The 16595-nt window shown below is 32.4% G+C and overlaps 1 long non-coding RNA gene across 1 annotated transcript in view; it reads left to right on the top strand.

Annotated features, from left to right (window-relative positions):
- Positions 1-9515, top strand: part of LOC147065706 (uncharacterized) — a 432281-nt gene extending 422766 nt beyond the window's left edge. The window contains exon 2 of the long non-coding RNA XR_015071790.1: positions 9269-9515. This is a non-coding gene — a long non-coding RNA (uncharacterized LOC147065706). The remainder of the gene's footprint in view (positions 1-9268) is intronic.
- Positions 9516-16595: the final 7080 nt, after the last annotated feature.

Here is a 16595-nt window from a genome sequence, read left to right as displayed (position 1 = left end):
TGCGCGATCGAAGTAGTAATTATTGGATTTAAATTTGGAATCTTGCATACTACCTACAATGCACGTCATTCACAACCAGGGTTTTAGGGAGTTTTTTGGGGCATACATAGTTGATGATGATGATGAAATAGTTCCAGCAAATGTTTGAATGCTGCGTCTCGTTCGTTATTCCACTGCATAAGTCTAAAAATATATGGAGACATGGTGCGTGGTGGAAGAAAAACATGTGAATATGCTATTGAATCCTATGCCATGAAAATATGTTTATTTGGCGAATTGCATGATCTCAACCATGTGTTCTGGGCGTGTCCTCTTATTTGTCAGTCAGAGAGTATGGCTATTTACGTCTGTTCCAGTCTTAACATGTTTCTTGAAAATTACCTCTTTAACGAAAACCCAGAAATCTATAAATACTAGAGTAGGAGTGCCCAACCCAAATCATTTGGTGGGCTAAATAAATGTTACTGAGCTAGGTGGGCCACACATTTATAAAAAAAAACTTTTACGTGAGAGACTAATTGGAGTAAAAAGATTCACTTTTTCTGGGCTGATTTCTTCAACTGCGGCAATTAGACACTCTTTGGTGTAGTGTAGTCACCGTCCGTAAAGGGCTTCATTTTCTTAGCAATAATATGATATACTCGAAAGCTTGCACTGACAATACCGTTTGATTGTGCAATTTGGTTGTAAAATATGTTTTGTTGAGTTGTCAGATTGTTCTTTAATGATTGCAGTTTAGCTTTCCGTTCGCCAATAGTACCTAAGTTTATCAATTTCTAGTTAGAAAGCTGAAAACTTCAATTGGGCCTTGGGCCGCAAACTAGAGGTGAGTTGAAAATACTGTCACCAGTTTGTGTACTCAAGTTTCGGATGAAACTACCCATACTCAGTATGTGTGGCCCAATAAACTTATTCCAAAAAACTTGTGATGATATGATCGCGAGTCGCTGTTCTGTGCACTCGCCAGTTGGTAGACTTTCAACACCATTGACATTAAATTCGCGCGAACGAGATAGCACTTGAATATAGGTATATTTTAATTTATTAGTCTATTGCGTGCGAATGTATGATTAATAGGTCATAAATTTTGTGTCGCAGCGTGAGATGTGACACCACTGGGTGAGATGACGCACAGGCTTAAGCTTGTTATATGACCACTCAAAACATGTTTATTTTTTTTTCAAAAAATCACTGTTATTCATTTTTGTTAACAAGAATATTGCAACCTAACAGAAAAACAACTCATAGATTCAAAATATGTTTAAAATTTTATAATAAATGGGACTTTTCGACAAGCGGAGCTCAGCGTATTTTTAGCGATTCTATTGAAGCCGATACACAGTCTGAGTTCCCTGAGCCGATACGTATTTCAAATACAAATATGGAGTTGGTTTTAGTTTCAGTTGAGTACGAAACTTTTGTGGCATACGCACGCCAAACTCTCTATATAGTATTCCAAATACTAGTAAGTATCTTGGAACAAGTTTCTATACTAAGTATTTTTTTATAGTGGTAGTAAGTATACTCAGTCTTCAAAATCGACCAGTTTTCCCATCTCTACCGCAAACAGTCTTCATTTGAGCCGCGGGTTGGGCATGCCTGTACTATCAAATAAATCAAGATTGTGGTATTTCTCTATAATATCGAGGAAGCTTGCAAAATTCTCCAGGATATGGGGAATAGAGATGAGCATCGCTGATAGCCGCGCCGTATTTTTTTAGTTAGTAATACGTGGGAGAAAAATAAAAACTTTTCAACCAACTTGTTCGTGTTCTTATATCGTGTAACCTTGTCGTCAATGAGTCTTTGAATGCAAATTTACCGTTATCCCACTTGACCGAGTAGCTTAATAAACAATATCATCATGCACGAATGGATATTTAATTCGACAAAATTGTACAATTTATTCTCTAGATTTTAACCGAATCATGAATTTAATAATGTCATAATGTTTTACTCTAATAATACTGGCGATTTTGTTCTCTAAACAATGATATGCGTGAGTCAGCTTTGCAAGGTTCTTGTACTTTCGCGATTATTCAATATCCCAGTGAATCTTTTGTCGCAGAGGACGGGTCGATTGTTGAGATGTGAAATGTGCCATAAATTTCCTTTCAAAATAACCCATATTGTCCTAAGACGGAATCGAAGTAACCCTTTAATGTCAACTTCCATTCACTCCCACTAATTGACTATGTACTTCAGCGCTAAATTGAGTGGGTTCTCATTTCTCAACTCAATGGCGTATCGGCGACGGATCACTGACCTTAGGGGTTCAAAAAGCAGTTATTATAATACAATTTACAGTCTCTTTTCCTCTGCCTTTTCTTCGATAACTAGAGGTTAGCCGTACTTAATTTTCGTCTTTCTAAACTTCCATTCATATTATCACTATGTTACGGGTATGTAGGTACATACTTATAAGTAAATATAATGTATAAAGACACCGCAAACAAGAACGTTAATCCGGTTAGTTAAAATTAATACTATTAATAAAACTCAATTTCTAGGATGTACGTATTTCAAATAATTTAATCAGTGGGTCTATTCTATACTTATCGACCGCTTAAGTGATAAATACTATCAAACTTATTGTAGGTTTGTATCAAAGTATTAGCACTTATTATATCAATTACAATAAATTGGTTGTAATTATTGCAATAAGTGCTATATTTTAACAGCACCCTCTTGGCTGTGATAAAATTTAGAGCGAAATAGGCAGTTTTGACTGTTTAGACGGCTAACTTATTGTAATTATCTTAGTTTAATGTGCGGAAATTCACAAGTTCTCTTTCTCTCACTCCTGCGGCAGAATGTGAGTGATGTAATACGAGTCAAGTGATATGACGAGATCATGCAAGTGTCCTCACAGGCTAAGGAGTTAAAGTTAAAAAGATAAAAATAGGAATGGTTAGTGATAACACTTCAAAATTTCATCTGAAATCTTATTATATTACAATCAAATGTACACGCCTTTTACATTTTTATGACTCATTTCCGATAGACTAAATTTTATCATTCATCGATCGCTGCATTAGACATATCTGCTATGTACAATCAAATCAATACTCGTTTGTATGTATTTTGATTCATTTTTCTCGTACCTAAGGTCTGTACTCAATGAAATCTTGGTTACTTTGCAATTTTGATAATAAATACATGTAGTTACTGAATGCAATTGTCGCCTTATTTCCTAACCCCTAACCCCAAGACGTTTTTTTAATATTCAAGCATTTTTTCTTCAAATCCCTCTCGACAAATAAAATGTTGGCATGCCAATGTGCCTTCCAGCTCAAGGCAATTATGTAAGTCTCTCCATTTGAATGGCCGACTTAAAAGGGATTATGATCACAAATAAGATGTCAGTGGCATGACGGAATAATAATTTTGATAGGTATAAGTGCGCCTCGGTTAAGGCGATGATAGTTTTGACGCCTCAGTTCGCTCCACTGAACAGATTACTGTAATTGGATCACTAAAGGAGACGCTTTTTGCGAGAAATTTCGACGTCTCAAAATAGATATTTGGTTTATTTTTTCTACCTTATCGTAGGAAATGATCACTGGGATATGGCCACTACGAAAATCCGATAACAACCTTTTTGCGACCGTTTCGCCTTGTAATTTTATTTAAATGGATGTCTATAATAATTAACTATTTTTATGCGCTTCAGAGAGTATTGTGATCAATGCGCGTGGGCGCGAATCTCGAGAGACGCATGTTCGATTCCTTTTCTCGTTTTTTTTTCAAAATAGATTTTTCTGTTGGATAGGTAGGTACTGAATTATATTTTACTGAAGTTTTTTCAAAATTATCTATTTTCAATAAAAATAATGTACATTCTTAAATCTTGTGCATTATGCGTTGAATAAAAGAAATGGTTTGTTAAAAGATATTAAGAAGTTCTAGTAGACGTTATAACTTAATATTTGGCGAGAGCTGAGCGTCGGTTAGTAATTAAGGCAATTAATGATTCCTTAATTTAAAAAACACAAAAACCGATAGTCATAAATAACGCAATTTGATAAGGATTTCATGTAGTGGGTACCTACTTGTCTAAAGTATCGTAATGAAGTAGGAGGCCTGTAACTTAATTGGTGCGATACAAGTGGATGTACGGGTTCAAATCTCGTCGGGCGTCGTATTTTTTCATATGTGATTTTTTCCAATGTGTATATTATATCTGAGGTGTTTTCAACTTATGTTTGTTACGTTCTGTAATCTTGTGTATTATTCGTTGAATAAAAGTATCAATGGTTGTTATGTAATATTGTTTTTATTAATATTTTGTATTTGCGTAATTATCGTATGTTCTGCTTAATTTCAGGATAATTAATACAAAGGTCATTCTCAAGGTGTAGGTTAAGTGATTTAATCAAACACCTTCAAAAATGTCTAGTACCCACCTAAAAGTTACTTAATTATTTTCTACATTAATCTATTTTAATATTTGATATTTTATAAAGGTTATATTAAAATGGTTTATTATAACTTTTAATATTTATAACCTACATTTAAGAAGAACGTTTACAAAATGTTACTTCCAATAGGAAGATTTAATGTATTTTTAGCACGGCGTATAAAAGCTAAAAAGCCACCAATTATTCTGAACGGCGTGCTAAGTCATTAAAAGCAAAGAAGATAGATCGTCTGAAACGATACTAAATATAAGCTTAGTGGAAAGGTAAAGTGTTCTAGATTAATGCATCAAGTCATCGCTCTTGACTAAGATACATTATCAACAGATAAGGACACCTTATTCACACGAAAGTAAGCTGTGGCCTATACTAACTCGCAAACACCTCACGGAGTTTTAGAGGTAATTAAAATATTTCAACGGATATGTTGTTAATCAAGTATTTTGGAGCAATTAAAATAAAATTGTGTACCTACGTGAATTTAGTATGTTATCGATTCATTTTAATATTAACAGCATATCCGCTAATGGTTATAGCATATCTATCGGTATCATGTTGGACGATTAAATTGTTCAAATTTTATATTAATTTGGACAGTTTATTTTCGAATTTTAAAATTGTTCTCATTTACCTACGTATTAAGTATGTTTAAATTTCCAACTATAATTCAATTTTTAACATAGGTAGGTACTGTAAACTTAATATAGTTACTTACTACTTACATTCTTTCGCAAACTAGTTTCAATTGCTTTATTGTATTTAGGATGTTTGTGTATTGTCAGCAGTAATTTTCTTTGACGCATATGACGCAATCGGTTTGTTAGGAGATTTATAAGGGTGCCTCGAAACAGTTCAAACCGGCAATAGAAATATTAAATTATACTAAGATCTAAAAAATATGCGTATTTCTCACGAATTGATCAGGTACCTATAAAGTATTAGCGAAGCATAACAAAATCCCTGCATTTAACATCAAAAGGGCCTATAACATAATCACTCAAACCGATAACTAGTACACAGAAAAAGTATGTCATCTTCAATAATGATTATTTTTAATTACAGGACATGATTCTAGGAAAAAGAGATATCTACATTGATATTTTTCTTAGTTACCCACTTTCATAGTTATAATTTATGGTTAATATTTTATTTTTAAAATCTGTCAGTGCCTCGGGCCTCCACGTTCATAAATCCGCCACTGTGAATTGAGATTGGTCACAATGCCAAAGGTGGAATTTAAGTACTTACCTATACATAATAGTGATTTCAAGTTGAAATACATTTTAATTCTGTTTTTTTTTTTTTTTTTTTTTTAAATAGTATATTTTAAAACTATGACTTTTTTTACACCTTCTATAGAACTTATTATACTACTCAGCATTTACTTGGAAGAGTGTTTATTAAAAATAACTGAATATCAATGAGCTGAAGCCAATCAATAAGCACTCATTTTATAAATTTTATTTTTCGTATTTGTAGTTTGGCATGTATTGATTAATGATTATGTACACTTCATGGATTTAATTAGTTAATTGTATCGAATGTCATATTTCCTAAATTCCATCCCTCTTGTCCGCTTACTTGTATAAATAACATCAATGAAAGACTAATTAATTAATCTTAGAGCGCGATGCAGAACCATACTTATGCGCGTAAGTCCCTTAGATTCGCCTCTAACTTTAATGCCTGCGCTCCATTGGCGAGCCAAAAGTCCAAGGACAATAAATCGTCCGATTTGTCTATGCTCTGCTACTGATCAGCGAACGAATAAAAAAGTCGAGCTGTCAAAAGTCAAAAGCTGCGATTATCGTAATGTCTTCCGACAATCCTACAATTTTGTGTTATTTATATGTGGACTTGCATAAAGTAATAGAGCAATGAAAACAACACAAGTTTTACGTTTTCTTTTATGAATTTCATAAATACAAATGAAAAAAATATTGATATATCTCTCATTTTCTAATGTGTAAATTAACAAATCAATCAATAAAAAAATCAATAAACAGTTACAGATTATTTTTCGGTCCGAATGATAGCGTATTATTAATGTCAAAACGAATTTACGTAGTGATCGACGGACGAAGTCTGGCAACTCGGAGAGTGAAATATCAAACATGTTTGAAATCAAACGAACCTGGTCTGCGGATTAAAAAGTCCGCAGATCTGGGGTGCTCCACGCGAAAAAAAGTCCGAAGACTGTAAATCGTCTGACTTGCGTGCCAATGGAGCGCCGGCATAAGAGACCAATATCGACGACCTAAGTTCAGTGAGAAATATATTAATCTAATATTATTCTTATTAGATCGCCTACGTGGAAGAGAGAAAGAACATGTGTGGTGTGTGTCTTCTTAGAATGGCTGCTTAATGTCCACAACTCTGCATTACGCTCTTACGTTATACTGTAAACTAAATTCTTCACGCTGAAGACAATATTCCACTACAGATTACATTTTGTATTAATACGAGTAGTTTCATTATTATTGGATTCATGCATATGGGTGTGTAGTTAATCAATATGCATTAATGGTAAGATCAAATTAACACATTTAATCGTTTGTTATAAAATACAGTTCTATAGTTTATCGACACCTTTCAGTGCCAGATGTAACCCATATCCACTATTTAATTCTGTTCATGCGACATTAATCGATTTGGGGTGTTCGTTTATTGCGGTATTAAAACGCTATTCATGACAGAGATACCGATGACCCATGCGACTACTAAATTTGGACGCCTTAATTCTAATCACCCTTTTATTTCATTAACGACACTGTTTACGCTATAGGTCAAGATCTTATAGAATAATTTTAGATATACTTTCAGATACCATGCTAAACCACATGAACCACAAAATCGGGGATCCTACGGGTGTCTAATTACTTACAATCGGCCTAAATAATTATGTGTCTGGTGTAAGCAAAAGAATTCAAATTCATTAGCACAAAATAAGCAAACACACTAGTGCAGGGTTGGCGAACCTTTTTACATACGCGTGCCAAAATTTCCCAAATATTATTTTTCGACTGTCTGACGTGCCGATCAATCGCCTCATAAGGTCAGTGTGATAATATCATTTGGCGCATAAAGCAGAAGGACCGACGTATTCAATTATATATTTACATTCAACGTAATGATAATTCATGAAGAGTATTTGCCTGCTATTTTTTATACAATGTGATCTGTCATTTACGCATGAATTTCGTCGTTTCCGTTTCCGTTGAAATTATATTAAAACAGAAGAAAATACGCACTCATTATTTTTATAATATTATGTATACATACATTTATTTGTATCTTTTTCATACTTTTTAAAATGATTGAAGGTATTTTTTCTCTCTCTTCAAAAACATTCGCGTGCCATGCAAAATAATCTCGAGTGTCATAGGTATAGGTACGCCATGACTGCACTAGTGTTACCACCTTTTTCTATACTATTTATAGTACACAGTAATAAAGTAATGGAAAAAAACTTAAGTAAGTAAGATAATAGTATACTTTATATTTCGCTGAATCAAAATTATAGTACGGTTAGCGGCACTGATGACCACAAATGATTTATGTGTAAATGCGATGGGTAAAAATATTCTGAAATAATTATTGTTTCAGGTCATTGTTTAGTACTTATCGATATTTATTACTACACACACCACTGGAATATAACTACCACCATTTTAAGAGATTAAGGCGAAGTCTTCACTGAGCTTTTTTAAAGAGGCACCTAGCGGAAAAATACGAAGCTTGCAATTTGAGACATTTTTTTGATAATTTAAATAATAAATAATAAATAATAATGATAATTTAAATAAAATATTTTTAAGTCAAAGATAAACTTACAATTGTAAAAAATGTAATAAAATGTGAATTTGTTGAATCGGACCGCACCCTATTATTACATATATTTTATGGTCATATTTATTATTAAAATTTAGTTTATTAAGTTTTCTAAGCATCACATAAGAGATTTTTGACTAATTCATAGTTTTAATATTTTTTATATCTCTTTTAAAAAACATCGATTTTTATAAAAAATATAAATGTGTATAACTTGAAATCCTTTTTTTTATTGACTTAAAATAAAAAATATTTTTCTTTTTAATGTTTTCAGATACATATTTATTCATTAATACAGTTGAAATTGTAAATTATCAAAAAAATGTCTCAAATTGCAAGCTTCGTATTTTTCCGCTAGGTGCCTCTTTAAAAAAGGCTCAGTGAAGACTTCGCCTTAACCCGCAAACGCAGTTTTAAAAAAGTAATCTAATTACGCCAAGTTGAACGTTGGCGTCACAATGTCAACAACGATCGTGGTTGGCATTTATGGCTGGTATCCTGAACAACGATATATCGTTGTTTACCATTCAAAAGGTTAATACTTATAGTAAATTAGTGTGTTATTCAAGAGATTTAAAAATTATTTTTTTTTGGGTAGATAAGACATAATAAAATAAGTTAAAATAAGATAAGATAAGATTAGCTCTGATACGATATCATTTTATAACGTAGCCGCTATGTGATAGCACGTGTTATTTTAACTATGTTAAGTAAAATGTATTATTTTTAAATTAGTAAGAGTAAAATTAGTTTTTAATTTAAATCAGAATACCGGGTGAATCAGTTTAAAAATCAAGTAATATGTGAATTTAAACAAAAATGAATTGTGGTTCGCTGTATTGTTACAAAATGGAAGTGTGGTGTTTAGTTTTTTTCATAGTTTCGGTCTTCGAGATTCCCCAAACTGATGGAAGTATTGAAGTATTAGGTACCCTTTTCATATATATCTACCTGTGTATTATTTGCAATACCAAAGTAAAGTTGATGTGATAATAAATCTTTTTTTTCTTTGATTTCAGGTAAGCAAACCAACACATTAGAATATACTTTGGATTTTGACTTTTTGACTGAGAAAGAATACTGCTTACATATGATTAGGTGAGTAGGTTTTAATATAGTTATAATGTTGTTTTGGTAATAACTGTAAACGTGATTGTGTTAGTTTTGTATACGTATGTAAGTACTTACATGCATAACGATTGTATAACAATGTAAAACAACACAATTTTGAAAAACCTCAGAATCATACATAGGTATTATTAATACAAAAAAAAATGAAAAATAAACCTAATTTGACTAGTATCGGACGACTATTACCATTAAGTTAGTAATGTTATTTACCTTAGTTGATCATAAAGCAGATTGCCTCCCGATTGGTGCAATTTGAAATATCATAGATAAATAAACGTAAATATGGGATATAATTTGCACGCATCATAGACAGGTCGATAGTTTAGTGGCGAAAGCACTCACCCGGAAAGTGAAAGACGTGAATTCGAGTCCCACTCGGTCCATTTTTTTTTTATAAATATTTTTATTTCTGAGATTTTCTATGATTAAGAATCAAACGTTCTTAATCCTTATCTATTTTCGGTAATGAATAAAACAATTACACAGTATGTGTATTTTTAGATGTCTCCATAATACGAGGTTTAATTAAATATTAAAATTCGTTATAACTTATAACAGATTAACAGATAACCATTAACAGATACCTACCTTATCAGGAATAAATTATTACGGTTTTCGATGGAGAATGTAATCTTTATCTTTCTTATAAATTCAATAATTATTTTAATATTAGTAATTAATTAAGGCGAATTCTTTGCCTCAATTTACGATCAAATGTGACTTCAACGCCATCTAAAGGCATCTACAGGCATCTACCATGAATTTCTAAAAATGTGTTACTAAAAACTTTCGTCGATCGCAACCAGATGGCAATAAAATATAAAATAAAATATTGTGTGTCGCCACATATTAAAAATCATAAGCTTGATAAAAATGCATTTAAATTTATTATATATTTACTTACCTATGTAAAAATATTTACAATTAATATTTTCCTCATAAAATATTTACAATTCTAACATGTCTATTTGATTTGATTTAAAGTGTTTATGATTTTTACATTTTGTTTACCGTAGTTTTTTTTACAGTGGCAATACAAGGGTATCCTGTCCAGTCAATGAACCAGATTTTTTTACGTTGTCAATACGAATTAATATAAATATTTTTCTACAGTAAAATTCATTTATAGTAGTAAATGAACATTTAAGTACAAATGTTTATAAGATTGAGTTTAATCTTGTACAATTGACAATTACATCGAATTTCTACTAGAGGTGGAATAAAAGAATGATATGAAATGAATAGCAAAACAAATGCCATTCGAATTATTATTAAACAAAATAAGGAATATACAGTTGTACTTGGTTATTACTAGGAAGGTTGGACCGGCTGAATGTGCTCGTTATAAGCGGTACTCGTTATATCAGAGAATAGGTATTTTTATTGTCGGCGAAAACAACAATTAGACACTTAACTAGTGTCATAAACGTAATCTGTCCCCGGCGGCATCCTGTCCGATCGGATTTTATTGCTTAGGGTCGAAATGTCTTTAAACGATCAACACATTACCAGTATTTTAGCTCGTTATATCCGATAAGTATCTCGTTATAACAGTGAATAAAAATGTACGGAGAAAATCATATACCAAATGTCAACGACTGTTTCCTCATTACATCCGAGATCTCGCTATGTCCGAGATTGTAATAACCGAGTTCGACTGTAGTTATAATTATGACAATGTCGATATTATATAGACATCCCAATTCATTTCGTTTCAACCATGTCCGATCCTAATGGGTTCATATGGGCCTCCACAGAGTGGACGGTTTGTATTAACTAACTAACTATATCTGAGATAAGAATAAAGTAAGACACGCAACGAATTGAATAAAAAAGAAGTTGGAGGTAAGAAAAAACGTAAATAAACATGCGAACAAATCTTGATAAGCAAACCCAAGGACAAAATAAGTGACAAATTAAAAAAAAAATTGTAAAACGTAAGAAAAAAATTTAGAATTTGAAGTAAGTGCACCACTGATTACATAATATTCTAAGAAAAAGACAGAACGTTATTTCTTTGAAAAAATCTAATGTCGATTTTAAAGAACAGTGCAAGATAAAATAAAAGATAGTTTTATTTATTTTACCTATAAATGTGTAAGTGAAATGGATTTGGAGATATAAAAAGAAACCTTATTGGCCCAGTGGTTTCTAGGTGTGGACTTTTGTAATTCCCTGAAGATCTCGAATAAATAATTAAAAATTATCAACACCTATACCATATTCCTAGGTATCTACTATGATTGAAAAGTAGATCTTAATTTTTTGTATTTATGATTGCTTCATAAAAAAACAATATTTACGACTTTATGATGTAGCAGATAAATGAGCAACTAAATAGTGATCCAAATATTATGAAAAGTTCAACTATCAAAGCATCACGGCATAAAATTAGTAATACCACGGTTATACACAATTTATTGTACCTACCTATTGTTATAATTTTCTTAGTTCATTTAATCGTTTTTAATTTAATTTATTTTCAAATTCACCTCTTATGTGTTCATTCACTGAATTGTTTACCCTATATTTTATGGAGACTAATAATAACTTCTATTTTCTACATACTAAATTATCAACCTCCACTTTTTGACAGGACGGCATACAGTTATATAGGCACGTAGATAATAATTTTAAGGCCGTAGACAGGAATGAACGTTTGATGGCCCAAATATAGTACAATAGTATGTATGTAATTAAAGTTAGGGTACAAGTCGGTTATCCTGGATACAGCGGCAAAGACATTTTGAAAATAGCCTATATACTGGATTATTTGTTAGGATTACCTAATCTAACTTAAACTAACCCAAACTAACAAATAATCCAGTATATCGGCTATTTTCAAAATGTGTTTGCCGCTGTATCCAGGATAAACATATAGAACAAAAGTTAGTGAAGTGGAAGTTTGTCGAGGCTGTTTTGATCGGGTTAATTTGTCTTTGAATAATATTGTGACTAGAAATTTTAACAATTCTTATTATTTTTAACATTGTATATTGTTCATAATTTTCGCGACTACCACGTGAATAGACGATTTTTTTTTACTTATAACATTTTAAACACTTAACATAAATATGGATAAATTGTACAGTTACTAGACAAAGATTAAATTTGATGTGTGTCAGAATTATCTTAGGCATTTTCGCTCGTATGCTTTCTTTATATTATTATGAAACTATATTTATTTTAAAATCGCTTTATAAAAGGTAGGTACGTCAAAACAGTAATAAATATCTGAAATAATTACACAACACTATTTCAGAAAGTGGAGGTTGATATATGTAGTCCATTGACATATGCTCCAATATCGCAAACAAAAATTATTGACAGCAGAATTAACACAGTTTTTGTCTTCGTACCTGGCGAACCTTTATTTTCAATGTATGTGTGTGTGTATGTATTTTTTAATCTATGCAAGTACTGTTTCAAAAATAGTTCGATTTATTTCCGCGTTAGTAGCATATGTCGATAAAGTCTTGTCAAATATTCATTTTATTTACAATCGATTCGTTAATATACAAAAATACAAGATTAAATTTAAATAACTAGCCTAAAAATTATTAAATAATATTTTTAATAGAAACGCTAAGCGTTTATTGCGATAAATTACATCTGAACCGAGATGTTTCGATTTTAATTGCATGCTTTCTAACCTCTAAATCGATGTTTTTTAAATTTGAAAAAAAAGATATAAGGATATAATAAATTCCAATTAACGTTAAGCGTTTCCCTAGGTAATAGATTTACGTACATTTTTATCGTAATTTTGATAATAAATCTTATGTCATTCATCCATACCACCCGATAGAAATGTACCGAATTTGACACGTATTTTTGGTATATAGAACTCCACGATACATCTTAATTTTTTATTTTATTTTTCTCATTACTTTTGAATATATATTTACCGATTAATAAACTTTTCTAGCTATTTTTCGATAACAACTTTACCTAGAGACATCACCTTAAAGCAACGCGTTTGTGTGATACTGTCATTACACTCATTACATACCCAAATTTGATTTAATATTCGATTAAGTAGTACTTAAATGTATTTTTCTTGAGATGTATTTACCTACGATTTATTTAATTAAAACATATTTATACCTATATATTTCTGGGGGTGATATTATTATGTTTGTTCAGTTGACATAGTTTTTCGTAAGACTTCCAAGCGCTTACGAGATCCACCCTTGGATGCGGCACTACATGACTGTGATGTGTTAATCGCTAGAATCATACCTTACAGTGGTCTGGCTGGTTCGAAGTGTTCGAGGGAAACTGCGTGAGTCCGTCGTAGAATCTACGAGACGCGGCAGGTTTGTTGTGTAAGTTATGAACTTCGTAGCGAGTTGCATTTGGTCGAGCGATCCCTGTGTAAAATCCGCATACACAGACATTCTGCGGATGATTCTAGCGATGGACACCTACTTCCAGTTCTGTATATTACTGAGTTTGCTCACCAATCAATCAGTATAAACTATCTCATCCACATGGCTATCGCGTGACCTTTTAACGATTCTTTTCTTTCTCGGCACTACATTCCGGGGCGGGATTTGGCCTTGGTATTCGTAATCGGATGTTTTTACCATGTATGGTGATTAGCCCTACGATGAACCCTCCTCCTTCATCCGGGCTTGGGACCGGCAGCAACCTAGGTGAATCCTATGGCTACAGGCGATTACGCCTTTTAACGATTATAATGCCGCAATTAATCAGCTATTATATATTCTTCAAAGCATAAAATGAGTTAAATTGAAAAACATAATATTAATTATGTACTTATTACTTGTAGATTTTTAAAATTCTCTTTTCCTGTATTACTGGAACACAGCGTTGTCACGTTTTGTTCGTCTGTCATGTTATATCGCATTGCAAGCTATAAATCAACCGAGTTCTAACTTCAATCGAGTGCATTGTACAATGTTAATTTTATGTCCCAAGTGCATTCCAGTGGTACCGTGATCAGAGCAGTGATGCCAATCATTTGAACCTCATCGTTTTATGCGAACCGGTTGTTAAAATAATAATATAATGGCGTTAGTGATGCAGTCGTTTGTCACTGCAATAAAAATAAGGGTAAATTACTGGAGAATTTTACTCTTACGGGCAGATTTTAGAAGTTACATAAGTATTATAATCATGCTTTAGAATGTACACGAACAGAATTATGGGGTAGCAAAAATGCAACGACATATTATAACGTAATTAGCCATACTACATAAATATTTTTTTTCTTTTTCTGGCACTCTTAACGGCCTATAGATTTCGACTCGACTTTCTTCAGAGTTCGTTCTCAAGAATTTCTTTCCTGGACAGTTTCCACCGAGATTCGGTCACTCTGGTATCTTTACGTTAGGCGTTACGGTCACTATAATCTACTCTAATACTTTTTCTTTCATCTGTATTCTTAAACGTCAATAAATTTGTATGCGTTCAAATTAAAATTTATTTATTTTACGTATAATGAAGCATGACATATTGCAAATTCATAGCGTGCACAACATAGAATAAAAAAACAAATACAGTAAGTGTAAACAATATTTAAATAAAAGATAATGTACCTACACTGAGTGTACGAGTAGCCCATATATTAAAACTTATAAACTTACTCTCACGTAAGTGGAACATGCCCCCACGGGGAGGAGGCTGGCAGGACTCTAACCTGGGACCTGACGTGGTGGGTCGACCCTATAAGTGAGACAAACATACGTCATAAATTTGCTCTAATTGGAAAACATTTCGCCTGCGGCACTATTTTACTTGTACACCATTTTAAAATATCTACGTGTGTGATGTAATTCTTAATTATTGTGTGTTGATATTTGGCAACTCCATAATTTAAGTGGATTTATTCAACAATACAAAAAGTCACTAAAAATAATTTTACCTGAAACACCATTTAGAAAACGCTTCTGTAGAGCGTCCCACTGGCTTTAACCATAGCTATGCGTAATGGGGCCCGCCAAATATCCTGGCCTGGGGCCCGCTTCAGGATGAGGGTTCCATGAAGTGGAATCCATCAATATCCGAAACGATTTGATTGAACAATTGGTATTGTAAATTACAGATTAGTTCTTCTGTACCTTGGTTGGAACAAACAACGGATGCTCCTGTCTTACCTCTACAAACACGCAAATAAAAACAAAAATAGTTTTTCATATTTTGAATAGTATAAGGACATCATGAATGTTAAAAAGTTTATTAATATCGCACTTAACCTAATTCAATGTTTGATATTTCGTTTGATTATACCTATCTAGCTTTTGGATATTGATAATATAGTTAACGCAATTCGTGTTATATATTGAGTATTTGTAATTCAAATATATATGGCAATCTGTTCAATGCGATTATTATCATCAGCCTGAATCAACTGCTGAATGAAGCCCTTACGAAGCTGATTCGACTCCTTTCGCTCCTACGAATGACGTTGCCTTTCTTTTCCAAATTATGAATACTGGATTACACGCGCTTAGAGTTGGGTCTCGGGAATTTCCCGACGGGAATTCTTGAGAAATTTTCGAGATTTTCCATCCCGATTCCCGAATCTCGAGAATTGAAATTTTTAACATTTCGGGAAATCCCGAATCTCGAAAATATTTTCTCTGAATTCGGGATTTCTTTATAATGAAATATTCATTGAAAAACGATTTTCTATATGAAAAAAGTGAACAGGAAACACATAATGCCGGGTCCACACCGAAAACAAGTCGCGCGACAACTCGTTAAATTTTACGATAAGCATGATAATTATCGTAAAATTTCTTAAGCAATTATGATAATTATCGTAAAATTTAACAAGTTGTCGCGCGACTTGTTGCCGGTGTGGACCAGGCATAACGTTCAAAGACTGATCGGGGCATGTAACACAATTAAGCAAACGTCGACTCAAAATGAGCGCAATTTTCAGGTAATTTTGTGTCTCAAAAGCGTACGCGATTGTCAGACGCAGCGATTGACAGTCTGTGTTGTTTGAAATTCTATTTTAATAAGTAATCTTTTGAATTATTTTTGTTTCCCTACTTCGATTATGTTTGTCTTCTTACGTAAATAAAAGAAAACCATATTTTTTTGGAATTTGTCTGTTTTAACACTGATTTTAGGATTTTTACATGTTTTTTTAAATTTCCCGATATCTCGAGAATTCTTTTCTGGAAATCCCGAATCTCGAGAATTCAAAATTTCATCATTTCTCGATAAATCTCGAGATTG

The sequence above is a fragment of the Rhyacophila brunnea genome, unplaced genomic scaffold (genome assembly GCF_057557595.1).
Source record: "Rhyacophila brunnea isolate RB1 unplaced genomic scaffold, BYU_Rbru_1.0 scaffold_6, whole genome shotgun sequence".
NCBI lineage: Eukaryota > Metazoa > Arthropoda > Insecta > Trichoptera > Rhyacophilidae > Rhyacophila > Rhyacophila brunnea.
This window is presented reverse-complemented; position numbering and strand designations above follow the sequence as displayed.